Source organism: Doryrhamphus excisus, linkage group LG7 (genome assembly GCF_037039965.1).
Source record: "Doryrhamphus excisus strain RoL-2023G ecotype Guam linkage group LG7, RoL_Dexc_Guam_v1.1, whole genome shotgun sequence".
NCBI lineage: Eukaryota > Metazoa > Chordata > Actinopteri > Syngnathiformes > Syngnathidae > Doryrhamphus > Doryrhamphus excisus.
Window position 1 is genome coordinate 12,684,967 of NC_136363.1, and position 24,372 is coordinate 12,709,338.

Below are 24,372 nucleotides of genomic sequence, written 5' to 3' on the forward strand. Positions count from 1 at the left end.
CCTGGTGTCGCCTCAAAGAGGGTCAATGAGAGAATCAACACCAAGTCGTTCACTCATTTGCCGTCGTCACGTTACTTCAACCTGCTCAGGAAACCTCTCGCATTTCTGGGAGGCTGTGACTCCTCGGGGGCGTGTTTGCAAATTCTGCAGCGCTTTGATTTCGTATTCCCAAACTGGGCTGTGAGAATATGCCAGAACAGAAAGAGAGCGAGCGAGAGAGAGAGAGAGAGAGCGAGAGAGAGAGTAAGGGGAGTTGTATACATTCAATGGGTTTTTTATCTTTTTATTTGAAGTGTAAATGACTCCCACCCCCTCTCTCGGGGAGTCAGGCTGCAGTCTGTGATTGCGCTGATCTCAAATTAGCTATTAATTCCATGTAATGTTCCCCACAATAAAGCCTTCTGACTGTCAAGGCTTGTACAAATAAATCAGTGTAATGGAAGCATATGATTGTCTTGGTGTCATCGCCGTGTCCCGTCAGCATAGTCTGCAAGTGTTGATGTGGGAGACGCTGCATGAAATGTGAGACTGTGGAAAAAAGCCGTGGCGCTCATCTCCCATCGTCATATGTGTCGTGGAGCACCGCAGGCAATCATAGTCAATTAACGGATAAAGCGGCCATTTTTAAACCCTTGTTGCTGTTGCGTTTTTATTAAAGGCGACCTATTATGCTCATTTTTGGTGCTTTGTATTGAGTTGTGGACTCCGATAGAGCAGCTACACACAATAACCTGCACACAAAGCTTTCTTCATTCCGGATTCTGCACATCTTTCTGCTGCGCTTCCAGGGCCCAAAACGGTCTGTTTAATTTACTCCACCCCCGGCCCTCCTCTAGGTACGCCCACTCCGCTGTGATTGGTCGCGCTCCTAAGCGCTCACGAGGACTTCTGGGTATGTCGGACTGCGTTTACTTAGAGTGCAGGCAATCTGCAGCTCATGTAAAGAAGTTGGGATCGCATTGACGTCAGTAGAACTTCTTTCAGGGCTCCAAATGGGTGAACCTCTTTATTTGACACTTTGGCATTGTTTAAGATAAGATAAGATATGCCTTTATTCGTTCCCCAGTGGGGAAACAACCCAAGTATTAACAAATCAACAGTTTTACCCAGAGTTATTTACAAATACAGTATGCAGGTAATGAGACGAGATGAAATACGTATATGACCAGTCTATACACTATGAGATCTTGCTAGTGAGTTCATATGAGGCATTATAGAAGTACTTCACATATAACTTAATATATTGTATTTAGAGCCTTGATATTGCACGTGGAGGTTAATCAGATATTGCACAGTGAATTGAGTCTGGAGCAGTTGTAACATTTATAGGTCATAAAAGTGGCAAAGGCATAATAAAAGGCTAAATTAATTGAGGAATTTGTCATTATTTGCGCTAATAATAACCTGCATCGTTTCACGTTCTGCACGTTTGGACTTTTCTCGTCTTGTGTCGTGCGCGTGGACACAATTTTGTGCATCATCTCGTCTTGTGAGTTAGGCGTCTCAAAAAAACAAAAAAAAAAAACTCATAGACGCTGGTGTTGGGAACGCCAAGGCGGTTTGGATAGCAAGGTGTGCATGCACTTTGTGTGAGCGTGCAACAATGCCTTGCACACTGCCACTTCCACATTCCGTTTCTTACCTTTCACAGTAGCCATTCCGTAGTCCGCAGTCCGACCGTTTACCCGGTTGATCATAAAAGCAAGGCACTCCTGCTGAACCAAGCCACAGAATTATTTTCCAAACAGCCGTGCCAAAATGGTCTTCACAGAAGCTTCAGGAAGCCATGTGGACGTGTTTGCACGGCGTTAGAGAAGACTCTGTTTGGATCAAAGTTCTCCTGTTGGCACACCTTTGGAACGACTGACCCAGACTTTAGGAAAAGTCGTGCAAAAACGACTTTTATTTAGTTAGTGTCACAAAATTTGAAAGGGGTACAAACTGGGGCCCCATTGTGTTTTGTAGATCATACCTTCAAACTAGTTATTTTGAAAGCACCCATAAAAAATATATGGACGTGAAAATTCAAATTCCTTATTCCTCGGTGACAGTAGAAAAAAAATCAGAATGTTAGTTTTTGAAACAGCCTAAAGTCATGGCTCTACTTCAAACCTACCGTATGTAGGGTATGTAGGGGTATTTGCAAATAAATATATGGAAGCCCGTTTCCGCCGCTGAAAAAAAAAAGATCCCAATGGTAAATTGAAATTCCGAGATAAGAAATTTGAAATTACGAGATGAAAAGTCGAAATTACGAGATAGAAAGTCGAAATTACGAGATAGAAAGTCGAAATTACAAGATAGAAAGTCGAAATTACGAGATAAAAAGTCAAAATTACGAGATAGAAAGTCAAAATTATGAGATAAAAAGTCACAATTTTGAGATAAGAAAGTCGAAATTATGAGATTTTGTGCATCGTCTCGCCTTGTGAGTTAGGCGTCTAAAAAACCCCCCAAAAAAACAGCCACACGTGACTCATAGATGCTGGTGTTGGGAACGCCAAGGCGGGTTGGATGACAAGGTGTGTATGAAGCACTTTGTGTGCGCGTCCAACAATGCCTTGCACACTCCCACTTCCACATTCCGTTTCTTACCTTTCACAGTAACCATTCCGTAGTCCGCAGTCTGGCTCCGGCTCCCCTCCGAACCAGAAATCTCACCACCTTTTAATGTCCCGAGCAACACCCTTAGTAGCTTCACTTTTCCTGGTCCTTTTGTTTACCTGTGTTTTGGCTGCATTGGTTGGATGTTTTCTTGCTCTGTGGTATTACTGGCTTGCTCTGGCGCATTCCTGTTTCCACCTCCCATGGTGTGTGTTTATGTCAGGTGCGAGCTAATCTCGTGTTAATAACAAACTTGTAACATGAAACATCATCCTGTACTGTAATTAGCAGGCGGCTGACATGTTTGGGTGGCGCTAAAAGCAACAAACAAACAACTGACTGGTATTTTTGGCGCTCCCAAGTTGACCTTTTTCCACGATTTCCCACTCATTTCCACGTTGCTTTACCTCCAGCGTGTGCAAAACTCCCCGACACTTTGCTCTCCTCAGATTTTTACCGCATTACGCCGTATGACTAATGGCGGCTGACATCATAGCTGGCCGGGCCGGCGCTGTGCTAATTGGGTCGAGCCATCTGATTGCATTACTCGTACAGGACATTAGCCAGTCCCGTGTTTGCACGGGGAGGACGACTTACGGACTGTTTCATCGTAAACAAGTGGCCACAAGTCCCACTGTTGGTAATTGCTATTAGGGCCACACTTTAGCCATGTGGATGTACGCATATGCACCACAGGGTTGATTCTTCCACGGGATGTATTAGCATCCGCGCTCCTTTCCCATTCTTCTCCCCGCCATAAGTGGCACCTTTTCAAGTGAGGTAACATGATTAGTGTAATGGATGCAGCCCGCTTCAACCCCTCTCAGCAGCTCCTTCAATGCACTCTGTACATTCTGTTCTGTACATTAGTGCGGCCCTGGGGATGCCCTCGCTCGCCCCTCGACATGTGAAACGTAAAAGCACGGTGAGAGAGAGTGAGACGATGGCCGAGGATGAGTGCTACCTATAGTCCGGAAGCTAATGAGATAATTAGAATGTTTGAGTGGACAAATGTCATGCAGTATGTGTCCTTATTAGTATACTTTGGGATGATGCCGCCCCCCGTTTGTCTCAATGAAACCCCTCCTACCTGGGAATATACATATATACAGTAATTAGTATATTTATGAATATAAATGTACATTGTACGTGCATATCACTTTTTCGGCATGCAAGCCAAAATGATCTGAAAATGAAAGTGATGATGCAAAAGTCACCACAGCCGAAGTCAAGGCAATGTATTGAAAAGGTTTCAGCAGTGGGCGCATTTCCCAATTCATCGTCAAATCAAAGTGTAGAAAACACCCGTTTCTATAGTGGAGTTCATGGCAGCAAACATTTGACATGAGACACACGCTGAACCCTCCGACTTTTCTCTGACACCTCACTCAACCCAACTGGCGACCGTTTACCCGGTTGATGGTTTGGATTTTTGTCATAAAAGCAAGGCACTCCTGCTGAACCAAGCCACGGAATTATTTTCCAAACAGCTGTGCCAAAATGGTCTTCACAGAAGCTTCAGGAAGCCATGTGGACGTGTTTGCACGGCGTTAGAGAAGACTCTGTTTGGACCAAAGTTCTCCTGTTGGCACATCTTTGGAACGCCTGACCCAAACTTTAGGAAAACTTGTGCAAAAATAACGTTTATGTAGTTAGTGTCACAAAATTTGAAAGGGGTACAAACTGGGGCCCCATTGTGTTTTCTAGATCATACCTTCAAACTACTTATTTTGAAAGCGCCCATAAAAAATATATGGGCGTGAAAAACACATTCAAATTCCTTATTCCTCGGTGACAGTAGAAAAAAAAAATCAGAATGTTAGTTTTTGAAAGATCCTAAAGTCATGGCTCTACTTCAAACCTACCGTATGGAGGGTATGTAGGGGTATTTGCAAATAAATATATGGAAGCCAGTTTCCGCCGCTGAAAAAAAAGACCCCAATGGTAAATCGAAATTACGAGATAAGAAATTTGAAATTACGAGATGAAAAGTCGAAATTACGAGATAGAAAGTCAAAATTCCGAGATAAAAAGTTGAAATTACAAGATAAAAAGACGACATTTTGAGACAAGATAGTCAAAATTATGAGATACCAGCTGTCGTCTTCGTCACTTGGCAAAATGGTTGTGAAAACATTTGTGAACAGCCACATCCCTTTTATTATTTCGATGCCTCAAAATTCTGCGTTTTGTTTAGTACAATTCCATGTGAATTCACCAGCAAATGAAGTATTTCAACACTTAGACTCAAAGTACTCCTCAATGTACTCACAATCCATGTCTGAACAGGAGAGAAGAGCTGCTGCTGTGACTCTTCTACAAAGCTAGCTCATTATTTCCATTTTTTATCTCATTATTAGGACTTTCTAGCTCATAATTTTGACTTTCTTATCTCGTTATTTCGACTTTTTATCTTGTTATTTCGACTTCCTATCTCATAATTTTGACTTTTCATCTCATTATTTAGACTTTCTATCTCATAATTTTGACTTTTTATCTCATATTTTCCTTTTTCTATCTCATAATTATGACTTTTCATCTCATTATTTTGACTTTCTATCTCATCATTTTGACTTTTTATCTCATAATTTCATTTTTTTATCTCATTATTTCTACTCACCATTGGGTTAATAAATTTTTTCAGTGGGGGAAACGGGCTTCCATATAAATTTCCTTTTTCGATCTCATAATTTGGACTTTCTTATCTCGTTATTTCGACTTTCCATCTCATAATTTGGACTTTTCATCTCATAATTTTGACTTTTTATCTCATAATTTCCTTTTTCGATCTCATAATTTCGACTTTCTTATCTCGTTATTTCAACTTTTTATCTCATAATCTCTTCTCTTTCATCTATTATTTAGACTTTCTATCTCGTAATTTTGACTTTTTATCTCATAATTTCCTTTTTCTATGTCATAATTTCGACTTTTTATCTCATTATTTCTACTTACCATTGGGTTAATTATTTTTTTCAGTGGGGGAAACGGACTTCCATATAAATAACATTTAAAAAACATCAGAAAATCCTAGCATCTCTTCCTCTAATGTGAACGTATCCCGTTGATGTCCTCCTTTGCGTGTCTCCCCATTGTGTGCTGTGCTGAGAGTCCAGTTAGGAAGAAGCAGGAGATGCTGAATTATTAAAGCGCTCTCTTTTCCCTTCATTCTTTGACTGAAGACGGCTGATTCATGCCGCTGACGCTGGGACGTACGAGGCCAACATGTCCCACTACTGCCAGGTCCCCTGTGAATGGAGACACTCATTATTCACTGTAGTGCGCTCGTCCCCCCGTGGCGGGTCGGCGGGTGCATTTCCACATCATTCCCCGTAGCGACGGCTGCAGACTGGATGTGGCAACGCGGCTAATTCCATCCCCTTCCCCGCCGCGGTCATTGGACACCGAGAAGCGCCCGAAGTAGGCGCTTATATTTACAACCATCGAATAAACACCCTCGCCAAAGGTCACGTTAGCACGCAGCACGCCGTATAACCACCCACGCACACTGGAAAATACTATAAAAGCTCCTCACGACGCCGTCGTTTATCACCCGGGGCTTATCTCTGACAGCGGACGCCCCCTCTGCCCTCCACCGCAAACATAATTGATCATGCAAATGTTCCTGCTGGCTTATCAACGGCCCATCTGACATATCGCCCCACTGTTCTTTAGTCCTGACGCCGCCTCTGCTTTAATATCGATGCCATCCATCACTGGGCCGTTTATGTCAACCAGATTAGGAGTTCTTTACTTCTAGTTGGAAGTGCTACAACATGTGATATGCCTGAGATTCTGGTGCGTACCATACATCCTGTATGTTTGTACAGTGCAAGTCCCCAGGGGGGTGTGCGTGTGTTTGTGTCGCAGCTATTTCCTGTTTGGGCTTTTCGGGACTAAAAACAAGTCGTTAGGTTGAATTACAAAGGAACAAACAGTGCCAATCTTCCTGCTCGAGTTGCGCTTTCATGATAAAGATGCTAATTTCATGCAGAAGGAAAACACGCATATTAACCTCTGTGATATTTCATTTTCATTTAAAATAGTATGTACATGAAAATTAAATATGACAGCAAGGAATATTCATTCATTCATTTTCTACCGCTTTTCCTCACGAGGGTCACGGGGGTGCTGGAGCCTATCCCAGTCTTCGGGCGAGAGGCGGGGTACACCCTGGACTGGTGGCCAGCCAATCACAGGGCACATAGAGACAAACAAGCATTCACACTCACATTCATACCTACGGACAATTTGGAGTGGCTAATTAACCTAGCATGTTTTTGGAATGTGGGAGGAAACCGGAGTACCCGGAGAAAAACACTCGACCGCCATGCCGCCGCAAGGAATATTTAAGGTTGAAATATTGTGTTGAGTGGTTAGCGCGCAGACCTCACATCTAGGAGACCAGGGTTCAATTCCACCATCGGCCATCTCTGTGTGGAGTTTGCATGTTCTCCCCGTGCATGCGTGGGTTTTCTCCGGATACTCCGGTTTCCTCCCACATTCCAAAAACATGCTAGGTTAATTAGCCACTCCAAATTGTCCATAGGTATGAATGTGAGTGTGAATGGTTGTTTGTCTCTATGTGCCCTGTGATTGGCTGGCCACCAGTCCAGGGTGTACCCCGCCTCTCGCCCGAAGACAGCTGGGAAGGGCTCCAGCACCTTCCGCGACCCTCGTGAGGAAAAGCGGTAGAAAATGAATGAATGAATAATGTCTCTCTGTGAGTGACAATCCAATGTGGATGGTTGGAAATGCAAACTTCTTACAGTGTAAGCATGAGAATGCTACATTTTGTACACATTTCACACAAACGCGGCTTGTTTTAAAGCCCAAATATTGAATTTCCTGGGGTGTAAGTACAGAAAAGTACTTTCATCATGTATGTGTGCACTGGCATGACCGCTCTATCCATATGTTGGCAACAAATGTGACATAATGCACGCTAGTACTACTAATAAAAATGATAATAATACCAATAATGTGTAAGTTGTAGGTGTATATGCACTGTCAATGTAATTATTACTGCAGGAATGCTTTTCCATTTGCACTTGAAGGTGTCTTCGCCTCGTGCAAGGAAAAAGTCACTCAAGTTCACTTAAAATAGCTTTTTCCTCACCATGGCAACAACAGCTGACGGCTTGACGAGGTGGATTCTCTCATCGTTTTACCTCTTTTACCTATCGGAGTCTCTCTTTTCCCAGTTGCTGTTTTGTTTGTTTGTGTTGCCGTGGTAACGCAGAGGCAAACACACACACACACACATGGAGGAACCGGGTGGATTTGTCTCCCGCTAAGGCCGATAATGAAGTCGTCACATCAAGTCGCAGGAAGTAAGAACTCGCAACAATACGACACACACACACATATGTACACACACACCGCAACCTTCCCCATACATCATCACCTACATGAACTCAGCCACCCTGACGACTGTACATGACGCTGTTACTATTTGGAGCTGCTGCAGGGTACACACACACACACACACACACACACAGACACATGGAGTGTGTGTAGAGGTGCGGCGGGGGTTTCATCTCGCCAGATGGCGGGAGCCGCCCACTCGCTGCCAGTTGTTATACAATATGTATTGTATAACAGGCATAGAGCAACAGGCCCTGTGTGTGTGTGTGTGTGTGTGTGTGTGTGTGCGTGTGTGCGTGCGTAGAGTAAATGTGTAAATGTTGTCAATAAGCACACTAGGTGAACTTCCTGGTCCAGTTTGAGCCTCACAAATACCACCGCACCAAAAGCCAGCGAGGCCGGTCAGCTGCCCCACGTGGTTTCGTGAAAGGATGCTACTTTATTACACTCTGAATCCCGAGGGGAGGAGATTCTATTTCTATTCATTTTTGGTTTAAATGCAGATTCAGCCCCCACATCGGAGTCTACGGTATTAGCGTACATCCTGGGAGAGGAACACAGGATGCACTTTTATTTATTGAGATTACCGTCACACTGCACTGAGATTGGAATACAGCAAGTAAATCGGAGGCTGGCTGGCTAATGGTTAGCCATGGCCGTCTCTCGTGTCCCTCCACTGATCCCGCAGCCTGTGGGTTACAGTTGACCAAAGTTGTCACAATTGGGCTTCACCCCCTTGTGACTCTTAGTTTTCCCTTTTTCCTGACTTCCTAGTTGCCTTTATTTTGTATTAACTTCCTGTGTTGCTCTGTTCTGTTTTCTGTTGCTTTCATTTTCCCCCGCACCTGTTTCCCATTAGTGTCGCCGATTTAGTTCAGGTGTGCGCTTCCTTCTTTGTCGGGTCATTGTCATTGTTGAGTTGGTCATGTCGGTGCGTTGTTCTGCTGCATAGCACCAATAAATACATTTTTATTTGCAATTGGGTCCTCATCTCTGCATCCTGGGGTCGTACCACAAAACTACCAAGACCGTACCTGACAAATGTGGTATAAACAGAGAATAATAGGAGCGTAAATATGACTATAGGGGTGTTATTTCATGTCTACAGAGCTCTAAGAACGTTCAAGATTGCATTTAGAAAGTCATAATCAGTTTTATTTTGAATACTACGTCATAGAAATTCATTTAGTAACCATGATAACCGAGGGATGGCCGTTTAGTGGCCCCTGACTGTCACGGGGCTGCAGTGCAGGAGTGCTGCAGGCATTGGGGGAGCTGTGGTTCATTGGTTATGCTAATAGTTATCTGTGTGTGGATATCAAGTGTTCAGACCGGTTAGTGGTAACAAAGACATTTTGTTTTCACATCTTGTGGACATTGAGCAAGTGTGTGTGTGTGCATGTGTGTGCGTGTGTACCTTTGTTCTTTGTGTGGATGTGATGTTGTAATGAGACACTTAGAAGAGTGCGACTGCACATGCACCAGCGCTCAAGAAAGTTGTTCCTGTCCAACTGGTTCTCCTTATGGCGCTCCTTTGCCCTCTCACACACACACACACACACACAAAACACACACTATTCAACTACTTCTTCTCAGATGAGTTAGGACCTGAAGCTCAAAGCTAAACTTCTTGACATTCTTATTTGAACTCAGTGAGGTAGCTCTAGCTGAGTGATTTTTCGTGAGTTAGTCCGGTCGCTAAAAGTAACCAGATTCTGCAAAGTTATCAACATGCTAACATTGACAGCCAGGGGAACCTCACTCCATCCATTCCCAGCATGTAAAAACCAGGATGTAAAAGCCAGCCACAACTGTCAAACCATGTAAACATGTAATTGCCTGATGATATTATGACACTTTTCATTATTATTTATTGACTTACTTATATAGAAATCAGAAGGCAAGGTGACAAGTGGGAATTTGAGTTAGCTCAGTCGCTTTCTTGTGCATTACTGTCGCACAATGTGGTGTAATCATAGAATAATAGGAGTGGAAAGATGACTATAGGGGTGTTATTGCATGTCTTGAGGGCTCTAATAATGGTAAAAATGTTATCTATATGCTCTAACTAGGAAATTGTTCAGTTTATTGATTCATTTCAATTATCTCAGTTGAGTCTGGAACCAATTGACTGCGATAAATGAAGGACGGCTGTGCTGAAATTTGATAACTTTGAGTTTATTTTCTATTTTGCAACTGTTTACTTCGACCCGGAGTAAATTATGGTACAGTCCTGTCATCTGATATCTCCCTCCATCAAACAGGATGTGTTCTGCTAGCATTTGGACAAGCACAAATCACTTTAATGAACACTTTCTACTGGTTCCATTCTATTGAGGTTGAGGGTAGGCTACTGTATATATTCTTTCCTTTTAAAGGCAACCTATTTTAGTGTGAGTATTTTTTTTATTTTTTTATAAAACTGTCATTTCAAATGATTGTGAGATGCTGGAAACAGCTTGATAATTGACCTTGGAAAAGCTGTCTGTGCCATCACACAAGCTAAAAAAGAGCTTGTGGCAGGAAGCCCTCGCCACCTCTCATCAGCCAGCACCCGATGTAGTAATGATGTCATCCCCTCTCATGCACTCACACACACACACACACACACACAAATCAATGCTTTATCCTTCACAGCCGCCCACACACACACTGGAACACTGCTGACACACAACAGCGAGAGGTTACACAAGGTCACACATATTGCGACACAGATGCAGACACTGATGTTATGCACACACACACACACACATGCATACACACTACTCACAGCTCTACACACTCTTTAGTCAACAGTTTCGAGATGCTTTCTCATGCTATCGAATAACAAGGCGTCTCCAATGGTTTGACTTGCTGGCGTCTATACCATGATGGGTAAAATACACACACACACGGCACCACTCTTCCTCCTCCCCCCTGTGGAATGACTGTTATGTTGGAGCGGAGGAAAGTAGGGCTGTGGTGGAGGAAGGCATTTCCCGTATGTTACGACGACACACACACACACGCGTCCACGTACAAAGACTCGCAGCATTCTTCTGGCTAGGCCAACCAAACAGCTGTCAGACACGACGTCAGCCTGCAAAGCATTCATTTCATGCGTCGGTGGGGAAACGGCAGGAAATGTAGTCATTCAGAGCAGGTTGTAAGGTGAAACAGGGGGGATGATGATGTTTTCAAATCCTGACTTCAACTAATTGGCTAATGTAGTCATCAATAAAGTCCTAAATTAAAGCATGGGCAATGTGTTTGTGCTCATCAAAGATCTTCTGTATGACAGGAGCTCTATGCTGCTTTTTTGTCAACATCTACAATCCTTATGTGAGACGTAAACACTTTTTTCTGTGCATTCCAAAGATATAAAAACAGATAAAAAGAGGCAGCTAAGAATGCACATAATGGCCAACAAAGACCGCTATTAAAACACCTCCAACAAGGTTGTATGCTTTCATACCCATGCTGGGAACATGTAGTAACAGTATATAGTATTTGTAGTAACATGTCATGTAGTTACAGTATTTTGCCCTATTTTGGTCATTTTAAAGGCGACCTATTATGCTGATTCTTGGCCCATTGTAGGCTGTGGAGTTGTGGACTCTTATAGAGCAGCTACACACGATAACCCGATAACAGAAAGCTTCTAGATCTTCCAGAATCTGCACTTATTCCAGCTGGATTTCCTTGGCTTTCCAAAATTGTTTTAATTTATTCCACCTACAGCCCCTGAAAATGTCCAGCTTCCCAGTTGCCCTGAAGGCAGCATCAGCATGGACTGACAATTCTTCCTCTTATGATGCATTTGAGGAAACTGGGACGTTGGAAGTATCCCAGTTGGCCCTTACAAAGCCAGAAGTCATAGTCGAAAGTGTACCAAAACATGGCTAAGTGTGTTGTCAAGCGTTATTATCGCCAGCGTGTGTACACAAGCTTGCAAGTGTCCAACTTCCCAGTCTTCCTGAAGGCAGCATCAAGCACAAACAAGCTTGTCAAACAACTGGTGTTGTTTAGTGACCTCTCCTGTCCTCTGCCCTGCAAAGACACCATGCGACATATGTTATCATCTCCTAGGAGGAATTAAACCCCCTCATCCTCTCGCTTTCTTTTTCCACATTTTTATTCGTCCCACCTCCCCTGCTGCGTCTCTCCGGCTGACTCAGTGTTGTCCTCCCAGTGCGTTTCTATCTGCCTCTTCTCCGCCACCATCTGTTTCTCTCTCTGTCGCTCGGTCTGCTTTGTCTTTCTTGTCTCCTTGCTCCATCTGTCCCGCCGCTCGCCTCCTCTCCACTTCCACGCCCTTCCTCGCGCTTTTTCTCGGCGCCTTTGCCTCGCTTCTCATTCCCTCTTTTTAAATGGAGGCTTTCATGATCTGTGATACATTGAAGACTCATTTTACAACGATGATCATGCTTGGCTTTCTCAACACTGCAACCACAATAACCAACATAATGTTAACGTGTCGCTCAAAACTGAGGATGATTATTCTTAAAGAGGCCATTTTTTTCTGAATGGAAGTCTTGTATTGGATCACGTTCCATGGAGGAACAAGCAAAAATGCTCTGGTGAGACACTTTATAGGGCCTCTGCGGCAACAACAGTGTCAATGTCAGACAAGAGCGAGTATTAAAGGGCTTAAAAGGGCCTTCTGATGATTCGCAATCCAATTTTTGGCAGCCATTAAACTGTCACGCCATGAGAGCCTCAATGTGTTTTTACTTAACGTTTAGCGCCATCTGTTTTCCCTGTCGAGACACATTTTGCTCCACGCCAATATTGTTTGCAGATGCAGCTCTGGTGTGTGAAATCACCAATCATTGTCACGCTTTGGCTCCCAAATGAATGTCAGATGTGCGTGATGGTAATTGGGAACACGCGGCCCGCCGACACGACTGCATTTCGCCACTTCCCGGTCGCTTCTGCCGTCCCGCTTTTGCATTCTTGACGTGCCTGCAGCACGCAACTGATCTTGTTTTCCTCCACCAGGGAGTGCCGAGTGCCTGAGTCAACACACTGCATTCTGGGATCCGGTTTGGGAGCCTCTCAATGGGCCGCACCACCTGCTGACCAGCCGGGGCAGGAGCTTGTGTTGCATGAGGTGAGCGTTTGCGGGCCATGAAAGTCGCTACAAGGCTTTTTCAGGATGAGAAGTGTCAGGGACATATTAATTACAGCGGCACATGATTTGTGCAGACAGCCATTTCTTTCTCATAAAACCATAAAAACAGGAATCATTTCTTACGGAGTCAAACTCGCCACCATAAAACCTTAATGGTGATTTATTGACTTGCCTATTAACATTATTAGCTTTGTAAAAAAGGAGGTCAACCACAGTAAACTGTCAAAACTAGAAGCTTTTGTCATGAAATAGCAATAATACGTTCCAAAGAAAACCCAATGGAGAAGGAGTTTTAAGTGGAACATTCATTCATTTTCAAGTGGAAAAAGAAGTTCGCCTCATTTCTCATTTTCCATCTTATCTTGTCTGCTTGGAGTCATGGCTAACCAGCTAACCACCACTGGAAGTAAACAACGCTTAGGTGCTGCATTTCCAAATTGAAGACAGTAGTCATCACGTTGACAGCGTTAGAGCTACTTTTGGGACACACTGATGCGGTTCCCCGTGTGTCATGCGCCGTTTTATTGGTATTATATATACTGTATATTGTTATTCTGCTCTATTGTGCTTTGCAGTAAGACGGCACAGCGCTCTCCTCATCATCCATCAGTCTCACACACAATGGATGCCCTCATTTACCCGCCGTGTGTTGTTGTGCGTGCGGCGCGGGCCGTTGTGTTGCTGTACGAGGTTTATGTTGTCGTAACGATGATGGGGAATGCAACACAATCATAAAATACGCCTGGGCTGGCCTCGTAAATGAATGAGAGCAGCAAAAAACAACAAGCATGGCTGCTCTTTGAAGGCTGGTTTGTGTTGGAGGACGTGTTGCACGCTGAATATCAACATCCTCGGCGGTGTGTGTCAGTGCGAGGAGGGGAGTTGCTGCTATTCTTGGCTGTCCGGGGATGTCTTGGCTCCCTGGCGGATGGGAAAGGTGCTCTTGGCAAGTCTTAACCCAAGCTCTTCATGATGCTGTGTGTTCTCTCTCTCACTCTCTCTCTTTCTCTCTCTCTCTCACACACACACACACACACACACATTCAACGCACCAGCGTGTTTGTCTCACTTTGAGGATTTAGCACAGGGGTGTCAAACACGCGGCCCGCGGGCCAAATGTTTGGACACTAGTTTGAGGCCCCCGCCTTGATATGAAAGTTTAATGTTTGATATGGATGCTGTATGGACCCAGAAAAAAATATTATGTTTGATTAATGTTCATGTTAAAGGTTAAATAACTGTTAATAGTTATCCTCCCTATCCGTGTGGAAGTGGTAAGTTTTTGGCTTTTTAAGTTTAAAGGAAATAACTTGGAGGCTACCGTTTAGGTCGCTAGCTGTCTAGTTTGCGAGTTAGCATGTGTCTCAAGACCCTGCAGTTGCGCAATATGTTGTAAATAACAAGAGTATAAATGTGACTATAGTTGTGTTTTGTCTACAGGGCTCTAATAATGCTTTGTTCATTTTAATCTGAAAAAAATAATTTGTCTACCCACCAACTATATGTGGTTTCTTAAGTTTTTATTATTTGCCGTTTTATTATTATTATTATATTATTTATTTATTACTGATTGATTGATTTTCTTTATTCTTGATTTGTTTATTTATTTTTCATCTTATTTTGTGTAGAAAAATAAAAATTAAGATATTTGAGAACAGTGGAATGTTTTATCAGAGCTTTTATTGTAGAAAATCGGAACCAAAGCAAAGTTTATTAATTTTTCTGTTTTTAATAAATGCATTTTTTTTTTTTTTTTTTTTGGAAAACCTGATGGGGCCCAGCCTCGCCCAGACCCTAGCTCCAGTGGCCCCCAAGTAAATTGAGTTTGAGACCGCTGATTTAGCATCGACGTGCAGTCCCTCACTGGGCACTCATGTCGTCTGCTCCAACTGAAATCTTGGGAAAAAAACTACAATAATGTCCAGGTTGTGTCTGTAGTACCTCATAAAGTACTTAATGAATAACTACAAATAAAAATAAAAAATAAAATTCACATTCATTGCCTTTAATTGGTTCCAGAACCCACCGTGATAAGTGAATTTCTGTGCAGTAGGATTTCTTATTTAGACATTTTGAAGGCTCTTTATGGGAATGCAAATAGGAATCATCAGCTCCGGGTCAATCTCTCCCCATCATTTAAGCTTAAATGCAATCTTTTGAATAATAATTGAACATTATTAACAGTCAGAGGTGGAATTGCCATTAATGGTAATGGATTTATTTCATTTGAACATGCATCAGATTACAATTGAGTGCATCCCATAATCAGTTCCCAGTTCCACATGTCCAAAAGGAGTAGGAAGAAGCAAAGCTTATTAAATCCTACCCCTCCATCTGGAACTTTTACAATCAGTAACTGTTACATTTGTTCACTTCCTGCTTTCCATAATAGTTTAGTGTTTTTTTTTTAAATAATGCACCTCGTACCGAAGTAGGAGGTGATATGACATAATGGGTACCATAGTAAGTGTCAATATAGTGATATATATAGCACATCATGACTGGTTCAAGACTCTTCATCCTTGTATTTAGCAAACATCAACTGCTTGTATTGTTTCTTGAATTGGCTCATCGTTGTGCATTGTTTGATTTCCTTACTCAATCCATTCCATAGTTTGATTCCACATACTGAAACGCTATGGCTAGCATAACGTAGTCCTAGCATAGAAGTGTTTCAAATGTAATTCTTCCCTGAGATCATATTTCTCCTCTCTTGTAGAGAAGTATTGGATGACCTTTTTAGCTAATTGGTTGTTTTTAGCCTTATGCATTATTTTAGCTGTTTGAAGATGAACTATATCAGCAAGTTGAAGTATTTGTGATTTTAGAAATAAGGAGTTAGTATGTATGTTCTCTGTAGGCGGCATTATGAATTATCCTTACTGACCTTTTTTGCAGTACATTTAGCGAGTGAAGATTGCTTTTATAGTTATTAGCCCATATTTCCACACAATAAGTAAGATATGGTAGAACCAGAGAGCAATAAAGAGTGTGGAGTGATTTCTGATTGAGAACAAGTTTTGCTTTGTTCAATACTGAAATATTTCTGGCCACCTTATGTTGTATATTTGTAATATGAGGTTTGCAGCTCATATTTTCAATAAATCAGTAAATGGGACAAACAATAAAAGATAATGAAAATAAAACTGAATGGAAGCGTAAAGAAGCAGTTCCAATGTCAAACAGTCGCCATGATGAAACTATAAAGGTGAGGCTTTTGTAGCATTGTGACTTTTATCAGCTCATAGATCTTCTTTCTCTCTCTCTCCTTTGCTGTACGAAGGTGACATTGCTGTCTCACTCATCTTCCATCCATCCATCCATCTGTCCATCCATCCGTCCGTCATCCAGTCCTGCCGCACTGTTTGCTTGTGTTGCTGTTACATAACTGCTGCCAATCTGCAAACATGCACCGTGTCCTCTGTGCAAAGGTTGGCGTTTCAGCGGTGTGTGCGTGTGCGTGTGTGTGTGTCTTTCTGTCCTTCGTGTGGGGTGTCCTCATTTTTTCCCATGACTGTAAATTACAAATGTGGCGCCCCCCATGGCTCGTGGTCAAAATGCTTTGTAAGACTTTGTTACTTTGATACAGTCCGACTTGTTGTGTTTAATAACAGTGCTGTAAAGCGGTGTATTTATCAGGAACCCCCGCGGGGGGGGGTGCACGTTCTGACAAATGTTTGCCGTTTTGTGTGCGGCACTTGAAATGTTTGCCGTTTTGTGTGCGGCACTTCAGGAGCAAAGCGTTGCCAAACACGGTACAGTAAGTAGGTATGGACATCGTGCGACCATGCTCCTCCTTGCGGCCGCTTCCTTGTTTGGTTTCCGTGCGCTCTCTTCCTGACCACGCACCCGTTGCCTTGTCTCACCGTGGGGGGAAATTGGCCAATTTGCCTCGGCGTGGCGCAATCACGCCACCAACAGAGGTTTGCTTACGCTCTGTTGTTGCTGCACGCGGACACCTGTGGCGCTCGTCCTGATTAGCTTGTGTTGACTTGTTTTGTTCACGCGTGACACGCCGCTGACTCCATGCTGCGTCCGATAAACCCAGATATGGCCTGAGCAAAGCATCATTTTTGTGTTCTTTGGTCAACATTGTGAAAGTTCTGCAGGTTTGCGCGACCTGCCGCGTCAGCACATTTGACCCATATTTTGGTGTCATTTGAAGGAAAAGGAATGACATCTTTTAAACTGCCTTGGTTTGTCCTCAAAGACCCACAGTTTTTTCATGAGTATTAAAAGAGTACCCTATTATCTTTTCAATTGAATATATTGCAGTGACATGAGAGCCTGCACATGCCCCCCCCCCCCCGATAAAATCAACAACCCCTGCAAATGGTCTCTGAATGGTCTGAATCCTGAAGACCTATTGCACTGCGTTAAAGGGGACCTACTGTGCTTTGTCCACTTTTCTGACCTATAAATGTTGTTAGTGTCACGTTCCGGCTTGAGAGTTTTACGGTTCGACCCCAGGATGCGGAGATGAGGACCCAATTGCAGGTAAAAATATACATAATAATGCTATGCAGCAGAACAATGCACTAGCATGACCAACTCACAAATGACAATGACCCGACAAAGAATGCAGCGCGCACCTGAACTAAATAGGCAACACAAATAATAGGAAACAGGTATGGGAGATAATTGAAAGCAACGGAAAACAGAACAGCAACAGAGGAAGTGAATTCAAAATAAGAGCATGAACGAGGAACAGAAGGAAACTAAGCTAACTACGCCGAAGTTTCAGATAATGAGGTTTGTGCATTTGAAAGGGAGTTTGGGCTAGCTCTGAACACAAGGTTTCAGAGTTTTTTTTTCGAACCAGGATTTCCTTATATGGACATGCTGCAATCCAGCTGGAATTGGTGCATATTCTGGAAGATCTAGAAAGCTTTCTGTGCGGGTTACGGTGTGTAGCTGCTCCATAGGAGTCCGCGACTCAAATCCAAACATTAGCATAGTAATTCCCCTTTAACATGTATTCAGAGAGTTTTGTGCGCGTCAACGAGCCACGAATGCAAGGAAAAGACCAGAGAGAGTCAGGTGACGCTCGTCAGTTGCCTTGACAACTAATTGGAGGCAGCGGGTTTCTAATCATAGTTCATTTCCTGTGGAGAGAAAAATGCAAAAAGAGAAAAGCTGGCTTTCATTCTTCAACATAATATTGTCCATTTGTCTATTTGGAGTGTGTGTATACCAATTATGTGTGTGTGCTGGTGTTAACACCCACCCTGGAATGCTCATTTGTAGTCATGCATGATATCTTTTTTTTTCTTTCCCCAAACCGATTCGATAATGTTCTGCTTGTGGTGATGACAACCGACAAGCAGTGATATTGGGTAAAGTGTATGAATAGAAACTCTAGACCAGGGGTCTCAAACTCAATTTACCTGGGGGCCACTGGAGCTCGGGTCTGGTTGAGACTGGGCCGCATCAGGTTTTCCAAAAAAAAACGCATTTATTAAAAAAAATAATTTTTAAAAAACTTTGCTTTGGTTCCAATTTTCTACAATAAAAGCTCTGATAAAACATTCCACTGTTCTCAAATATCTTACTTTTTATTTTTCTACACAAAATAAGATGAAAAATAAATAAACAAATCAAGAATAAAGAAAGTCAATCAATCAGTAATAAATAAATAAATATAATAATAATAATAATAATAAAACGGCAAATAATAAAAACTTAAGAAACCACATATAGTTGGGGGATAGACAAATTATTTTTTTTCTGATTAAAATGAACAAAGCATTATTAGAGCCCTGTAGACATGACAAAACACGACTATAGTCACATTTATACTCTTTTTTACAACATATTGCGCAACTGCAGGGTCTTGAGACACATGCTAACTCGCAAACTAAAGAGCTAGCGACCTAAACGGTAGCCTTCAAGTTAAACTTAAATAGCCAAAAACTTACCACTTCCACACGGATAGGGAGGATAACTATTAACAGTTATTTAACCTTTAACATGAACATTAATCAAAAGTAATAATTTTTTCTGGGTACATGATACCATACAGCATCCATATCAAACTTGCGCAGGGCCGCACTAACATTAAACTTTCATATCAAGGCGGGGGCCTCAAACTAGTGTCCTGCGGGCCACATTTGGCCCACGGGCCGCGTGTTTGAGACCCCTTATCTAGACTGAAAGACTACACTGTGCTGTCATTATTTATTATTATTATTATTTTTATTATTTATGGGCTTTATCTCTATTTAGGTTTTCTTTACGCGTGGTAACACACACACACACAGAGCCAACCATTCCGACATGTTAGCCATAGCAGCAGCACACCACTTGTAGTCTATTATGCGGCGCCGTGTGTAAACATTACATAATCCTGTCATCAGTGCACTCCCTGAACTGAAGGCCATTTACACTCTCTCGCTTTTTTCTCCTTTTTTTAAACATTGCGTCACATTTCATCCCTCAGCCACACTCTCGAGACAGCCAGGCGGGGTCGACTTGTGCGCATCCCATTCACAAACCTGCTACACACACACACACACACACACGACGTATGCGTGTGAGGATTAGGGAGGGACTGTAAGGGATGGGCAAATCACCGCTAAGCTCCTCTATTGCTGTATAATCCCCACAGAGTACACACAAGTAGGCACACACAAACGGCTTACGTGACTTGCAGACGAACAAAAGCAGACAATGAGACATGCAGACGCACAACATTGGTGGTGTGCGAGAGACAAAGTAGGTGAAAATCAAAAGGAAGGGGGGCACGCAAATGTGACTGAGAAACTTCCATTCAGCCTTTCTGCTGCTGCTTCATTCATTCATTCTTTCTGTTCTGACAGCAGCAAGGAGCAAAGTGCTTCCACACATCATTCAGCCAATCAGCTCCCACTAACCCACCAGCATTTTAAAGCACAAGCAGAGGTACTAGTTATACAGTCGCTGCTTATCTTACTACTACTACTATACTACTACTCCAATGGGATGTCAGCCTACAAACTATAATGCCCGTGGTTGTGATTCAGGAAGACATAGTCTAATTCCTATGGCGTTATTTGGCGTTATATGTTATTTTGTTGACACAACGTGGCAAAGAGCTTCCATAACATGAGCAGGCATGGTAAAACGTTTGTTTGCATTAACAAGCGGTGAAAGCACACGGTGTAAACCAGGGGTCTCAAACTCAATTTACTTGGGGGCCACTGGAGCTCGGGTCTGGGTGAGACTGGGCCGCATCAGGTTTTCAAAAAAAACAACAAAAAAACGCATTTATTAAAAACAAAAAAATTTAAAAAACATTGCTTTGGTTACAATTTTCTACAATAAAAGCTCTGATGAAACATTTTACTGTTCTCAAATATCTTACTTTTTATTTTTCTACACAAAATAAGATGAAAAATAAATAAACAAATCAAGAATAAAGAAAATCAATCAGTAATAAATAAATAAATATAATAATAATAATAATAAAAACTTAAGAAACCACATATAGTTGGTGGGTAGACAAATTATTTTTTTCACATTAAAATGAACAAAGCATTATTAGAGCCCTGTAGACATGACAAAACACGACTATAGTCACATTTATACTCTTTTTATTTACAACATATTGCGCAACTGCAGGGTCTTGAGACACATGCTAACTCGCCAACTAGAGAGCTAGCGACCTAAACGGTAGCCTCCAAGTTATTTCCTTTAAACTTAAATAACCAAAAACTTACCACTTCCACACGGATAGGGAGGATAACTATTAACAGTTATTTAACCTTTAACATGAACATTAATCAAATGTAATAATTTTTTCTGGGTACATGATACCATACCAAGGATGAACCAAACTTTGCCAAGTTTGGTCCGCAGGACACTAGTTTGAGACCCCTGGTGTAAACACACTCATCCAGCCTGAGTCGCCCTAGCATGCTCTGCTAAACTAACCCAGCTAGCTCCCATTCATGTGCCACAAGAGGGGAGGTTTTTTTGTCATCTTTCACGGGTGTTGAGGCTGCTGTTTTGTTGTGTTTATTTTGGGAGGGGGCGGGTTAGTGTTGGGGATGAGATTCCGGCACGATTTAGCGGCATGCCAGGGAAATCACAACATCATTTCACTGTTAAATTCACATTTAACAGTAGACATGATAGACATGATATTTTTCATTGGCCAATTCCATGATTCCGTTTCCAGAAATTGTAGGACCCTGGGAGTTCGTGAAAAACGACATCAGCAGGTTTCTGAAGCCATGTTTGTTATCAATAAAACATGAAATGTCCCATGGCAGGATGTTTATCCTTCCCTTGGAGGGAATCACTCTAGTGCTCTTCATGTCTCAGGCCAGGGGTGGGCAAACTTTTTGACTTGTGGACCGCGTTGAGTTAACAAAATTGTGCGGGGGGCCAGAACATATATTTAACACACAAACACATTATTTTACGCTTATAATTCTAATAGTCCGCCTTGAATTATTAGTTTAATTTTATTTGTTAAAGTGTAATACATGTTATATGTATTATAGGTAATGGTTTAATTTCCTTTGAACATGCATCAGGTTACAATTGAGTGCATCCCGTAATCAGTTTCCAGTCCAGAAGGAGTAGGAATTAAATCCTACCCCTCCATCTGGTACTTTTACAATCAGTAACTGTTACATTTGTTCACTTCCTGCTTTCCTAATATAATTTCAGTTAAAAAACATTTATTAATTTAAATGTTTTATTAATATTTTTATTTATTTTTTGTCACGTACCGAAGTAGGAGGTGATATGACCATCCAATGACATGATGGGTACCATAGTAAGTGTCAATATAGTGACATATATAGCACATCATGACTGGTTCAAGACTCTTCATCCTTGTATTTAGCAAACGTCAACTGCTTGTATTGTTTCTTGAATTGGCTCATCGTTGTGCATTGTTTGAGGTCCTTACTCAATCCATTCCTCAATCCATATTTTTAACATAGTCCTAGCATATATTTAATTTGACAGTTTTTTTTGTACTGAATCAGACAATCATGTTAAAAGTTGAAATACTCTGAAAGTAACTGGCGGGCCGGATTCAAACGCTTGGTGGGCTGCATGTGGTCCCCCGGGCTGTAGTTTTCCCACCCCTGTCTCAGGCCTTCATTTCTACATTTATTTTGAAACATACTTTCAGAAGCTCTTCTAAGTGGGTCACTTTACTTTGGAAAGTAAACAAGCACACACACTCGCACACTCTACCGACGTGATCAATCCTGACATCTTGTGGTCAAGAATTGGAAGTGCAGCTTACCAAATGCTGCCCTAGAAAGTGTGTGTGTGTGTGTGTGTGTAGTAGCAGTTTGCCATGCTGTGTAATGGTAAAGTGTGTCCCAAGTCGGCCTGGTAGTGCATGCAGCTCTACCGTATATCTACCATGAGGGTTTTTTATGGGGTGTCACTCTTCGCTAACCTTCACTCCCCACCGCCCCCCAAACCCCCCACCCTTCCTTTCTCTGCTTGTAAGCGCTCTCTGGGCGTGCAGCCAGCTACCATGTGTGTGTGTGTGTGTTTTTTGAATGAATACCTGATGAAGTGTGTGTGTATGTGTGTGCGTGTATGTGTGTAGGGCAAACTGGCTCTCATTCAGTCCCTTGCATAATAGGCGTTGGATCTCTGCATGCGGGACTCCCTCCCTGTGGGCGTGAGCAGGTTTTGTGCGACCGATTTTGTACGTCAGAGTGTGTGAGGATGTGTGCAGGCAAATGTGTGCGTATGTGTGTTTGTGTTTGTTTATGTGAGCGAGATTACCTGAGCGTTCGTAGCGAGGGAGCTTCCTGTACTTTCACTGTCAGGATTTAGCCGAGCAGCCTACAAGCACACAGACGGGTTGGGTGCACGCGTGCACATGTGCGTGGAGAGACAGAGTGGGAGGAATGGATTGGGGGGCACTCGTGGTGAGTACACCCACAGTGTGTGTCCAGTCTATCATGTCTTTCATCACACTTTTCATTTCATGGCGGACATGCTAGTATGAAGTCCTGCTCTTTTGAAATGTGTGGCTCTTCCTTTGGCAGGGGTGTCTAAAGTGCAGCCCCGGGGCCATTTTCAGACCGCAGCTCATTTTTTAATTTATTTTCATTCATTCATTTTCTACCGCTTTTTCCTCACGAGGATCGCGGGGGTGCTGGAGCCTATCCCAGCTGTTTTTGGGCGAGAGGCGTGGTACACCCTGGACAGGTGGCCAGCCAATCACAGGGCACATATAGACAAACAACCATTCACACTCACATTCATACCTATGGACAATTTGGAGTGGCCAATTAACCTAGCATGTTTTTGGAATGTGGGAGGAAACCGGAGTACCCGGAGAAAACCCACGCATGCACGGGGAGAACATGCAAACTCCACACAGAGAAGGCCCAGGGTGGAATTGAACCCTTGTCGCCTAGCTGTGATGTCTGCGTGCCGCTGTGCCACCCTTTTTATTTATTAGTTTTATTTAAAACAAAATTAATTTATTATTAATGATTGATGCAAATTTGTGCTGCATCGCGGTCTTGTGGTTAGCGCGCAGACCTCACAGCTAGGAGACCAGGGTTCAATCCCGCCCTTGGCCATCTCCGTGTGGAGTGCTAGGTTAACATGCTAGGTTAATTGGCCACTCCAAATTGTCCATAGGTATGAATGTGAGTGTGAATGGTTGTTTGTCTATATGTGCCCTGTGATTGGCTGGCCACCAGTCCAGGGTGTACCCCGCCTCTCGCCCAAAGACAGCTGGGATAGGCTCCAGCACGCCCCGTGAATGAATGATGCAAATTTTGTTTGTCACCTGTATCACAAACCTAAGTTGTTTTGTTCAGCTAGCTTAACATATATTGACCTACATTGCTTTTAGGATCTTAAATGTGTTCGCTAGCATACATGCAGTTAAGATATGCTAAATCGGATCATCATGAGGCTTCACCGCACGTCTTAAAGCATAGCGTATCATGAGTTTGCTGTTTGTGTCTTCCTGCGCCACTCCTTCATGTTGCTTACATTGGACCAGTGCAGCGTTACAGTGTGTGTGTGTGTGTGTGTGTGTGTGTGTGTGTGTGTGTGTGTGTGAAAAGTCGCCCTTTGTGGTGACACAGCCTCATACTTGGACAGACACCAGCTCATTAGCATGACAGCTACAGACACACACTAACCGCTTTTATACTGTCTACATTGCAACATTACGGCTAGGTTTTCATTCATTCATTTCATTTGAATCCACCGCGCAGGCTATAGCGTAATTACTAATGTGCGAGAACGAGGAAAAGAGGTGTGTGCTGTTGTCTGAGGACACGCACGCACACACACACACACACACA

General features: G+C 42.8%; 1 protein-coding gene across 2 annotated transcripts in view; it reads left to right on the plus strand.

Moving 5' to 3' along the window:
- The window catches only part of atxn1a (ataxin 1a), a 61,897-nt gene that overhangs the window by 28,865 nt on the left and 8,660 nt on the right, over window positions 1-24,372 (plus strand). For both annotated transcript variants that reach the window (XM_058046864.2, XM_078792134.1), the window contains one exon: window positions 12,952-13,063. The gene's annotated coding sequence lies outside the window, so the exon portion shown is untranslated. The remainder of the gene's footprint in view (window positions 1-12,951; window positions 13,064-24,372) is intronic.